Source organism: Geospiza fortis, unplaced genomic scaffold (assembly GCF_000277835.1).
Source record: "Geospiza fortis unplaced genomic scaffold, GeoFor_1.0 scaffold958, whole genome shotgun sequence".
In the NCBI taxonomy this organism is placed as follows: Eukaryota; Metazoa; Chordata; class Aves; order Passeriformes; family Thraupidae; genus Geospiza; species Geospiza fortis.
In genome coordinates, this window is record NW_005054816.1 from 36,913 (window position 1) to 40,075 (window position 3,163).

The window sequence follows — 3,163 nt, forward strand, 5'->3', positions numbered from 1 at the left end:
GGGGGCACTCACGGCGGGTCTGGGGGAGCCTCCATGGGGTTGGTGTCTCTGCGGGTTCTGGGCGTGGGGAACGGGCAGCTCCGGGGTCGTGGTGGGATCTGCAAGGGGAGGAGAACATCCGTGGTGGTTCCTGATGGGGAATGTCCAGCTCTGGCCGCTGTGTGTGGGTGGGGAGAGTCCAGATCCCACCCTGAGCCCCCAGATCCACCCATGGGGTCATCGGAACTGCAATCAGGGCGGGTCGGACCCAAAGAGATGGTTTGGAGCCCCTGGAGATGGTTTGGAGCTCATGGAGATGGTTTGGAGCCCAAGGAGATGGTTTGGAGCCCATTGAGATGGTTTGGAGCCCATTGAGATGGTTTGGAGCCCAAGGACATGGTTCTGGAGGCCAAGGAGATGGTTTGGAGCACATGGAGATGGTTTGGAATTCAAAGTGGTTTTTGACTCAAATGAGTTGACCCCTTGAGTTTACCCATCTTGGTTTTTGACCCAAGATGGTTTTGACCCAATGACAAGGTTTGGAGCCCAAGGAGATGGTTTGGAGCACATGGAGATGGTTTGGAGCTCGTGGAGATGGTTTGGAGCCCAAGGACATGGTTTTGGAGGCCAAGGAGATGGTTTGGAGCCCAAAATGGTTTTTGACTCAAAGGAGTTGACCCCTTGAGCTGACCCATCTTGGTTTTTGACCCAAGATGGTTTTGACCTAAGGAGAAGGTTTGGAGCTCATGGAGATGGTTTGGAGCTCATGGAGATGGTTTGGAGCCCAAGGAGATGGTTTTGGAGGCCAAGGAGATGGTTTGGAGCACGTTGAGATGGTTGAAGGCCAAGGAGATGGGTTTTTGACCAAGGGATTTCGGGGTATGACCCAGAATTTGGCTTTTTGGTCCATTGAGATGGATTTTGACCCCAAGATTTGGATTTTGACTCCAGGATTTGGGGTTTTGTTCCACTGAGGTTATTTTTGACCCCAGGATTTGGGATTTGGGTTTCTGGTCCATTGAGGTGATTTTTGACCCCAGGATTTGGGGTTTTGACCCAGAATTCGGAATTTGGCTTTTTGGTCTATTGAGATGGCTTTTGATGCCAGATTTTGGGGTTTTAACCCCACGATTTGGCTTTTTGCTCCATTGAGGTGGTTTTTGACTCCAGGATTTGGGATTTGGGGTTTTGGTCCACTGAGGTTGTTCTTCACCCCAGGATTTTGGTTTTTGACCTCAATATTTGGGTTTTTAACCCCAGGATTTGGGATTTGGGTTTTTTGGTCCACTGAGATGGTTTTTGACCACAGGATTTGGGTTTTTCACCCCAGGATTTGAGATTTGGGCTCCAGGATTTGGGATTTGGGTTTCTGGTCCACTGAGATGGTTTTTGATCCCAGGATTTGGGGTTTTGACCCAAGGATTTGGGTTTGGGCTCCACTGGGGTTGTTTCTCACCCTGGGATTTGGGGTTTTTCACCCCAGGATTTGGGGTTTTTCACCCCAGGATTTGGGGTTTTGGGCTCCACTGAGATAATTCTGCTCCCCAGGAGATGATTTTTGGGTCTGCTGAGATAATTTCTGGGGTCCCACCACCCCTCAGCTCCACCCCCACCCCGTTTTTGGGGTGTTTGGGGTTCTCCTGCCCCCACCCCGGTACCTCCATCCCGCGGCTCCTCCTCCTCCTCCTTGGGGGGCTCCGATGGGGGGCTCGGGGGGACCCCCAGAGCTCCGGGGTCCTCCCCGTCCCCGGGGTCCTCCAGCTTCACCCGCACGGTCACCTGGGGGACACGGAGCTGCCGAGGGGATCTGGGCACCCCAAAAGCCCTAAAAGGGTTTTGGGTGCCCCCAAAAGCTCTCAAAGGGTTTTGGGTGCTGGGGATCCCCAGAGGGGATTTGGGCACCCAGAACCCCAAACAGGAGATTTTGGGGCCTGGGAACCCTAAAAAGCTGCCGAGGGGATTTTGGTGCTGGGGATCCCCAAAAGCTCTGAAAGGGTTTTGGGTGCTGGGGATCCCCAGAGGGGATTTGGGCACCCAGAACCCCAAACAGGAGATTTTGGGGCCTGGGAACCCTAAAAAGCTGCCGAGGGGATTTTGGTGCTGGGGATCCCCAAAAGCTCTGAAAGGGTTTTGGGTGCTGGGGACCCCCGAGGGGATTTGGGCACCCCGAAAGGAGATTATGGGGCCTGAAAACCCTAAAAAGCTGCCGAGGGGATTTGTGTGCTGGGGACCCCCTAAAGATGCTGAGGGGTTTGTGGTTCCCGGGACCCCCAGAGGGGATTTTGGGGCTGAGGACCCCCAAAAGCTCCCGAGGGAATTTGGGTGCTGGAGATCCCCAAAAGGGTTTTGGGTGCCCCAAAAAGCTGCCAAGGGGATTTAGGCACCCGTGACGCCCTTTCCAACCTCAATTTTGGGTTTTTTCCTTGGGAATGAGCTCAGAATCCCATAGCAGGGATGGGATGGAGTGTGAGGAACACAGGGGAGGACAAATAATTCCCAATTTTCGGGGCCAGAACCCCAAAATCCACAACCTCTCCCACCTGCTGTCCTGGTACCCAGGACCCCAAAAATCTTCCAAGAGGATTTAGGCACTCTCGACCCCCTTTCCAGTCTGAATTTTGGGGATTTTTCTTGGGAATGAGCAGGGACAGGACAGAGTGGGAGGAACATAAGGGGGTGACCAATTATTCCCAACTGGGAGAATTTCCCCAAATTCCCCCTTGGAGCCCCATATCCAGACCTGCTCCCACCTGCTCTCCTGGTGCCCCGAACCCCAAAAAGCTGCTAAGGGGATTTAGGCACCCACAATGCCCTTTCCAGCCTCAGTTTTGGGGGTTTTCCTTGGGAATTCACTCAGATTCCCACAGGAGGGATGGGAGAGATGGGGAAGAAAACAAGGAGGGAAGGAAAAATAATTCCCAATTTGGGGCCCAGCACCCCAAACCCCGGCCCCTCTCCCACCTGCTGTCCTGCTGCCCAGGACCCTAAACATTTTCCAAGAGGATTTAGGCACCCGTGACCCCCTTTCCAGTGTCAGTTTAGTTTTTTCCCTTGGGAATGAGCAGGGAGTGGGAGGAACATAAGGGGGGGAAGGATCAATAATTCCCAATTTTCGGGGCCCAGCACCCCAAACCCCCCATCCCCTCTCCCACCTGCTGCTCCCAAATCCCATCAGGCTCCTCCC

General features: G+C 53.9%; 1 long non-coding RNA gene across 1 annotated transcript; it reads right to left on the reverse strand.

Annotated features, from left to right (window-relative positions):
* Position 1: 1 nt before the first annotated feature.
* LOC115949148 lies at positions 2–3,163 on the reverse strand. Its single transcript, XR_004082762.1, has 3 exons — positions 3,132–3,163; positions 1,638–1,758; positions 2–98 (listed from the first exon to the last, which is right to left on the reverse strand). It is a non-coding gene; the product is annotated as an uncharacterized LOC115949148 (long non-coding RNA).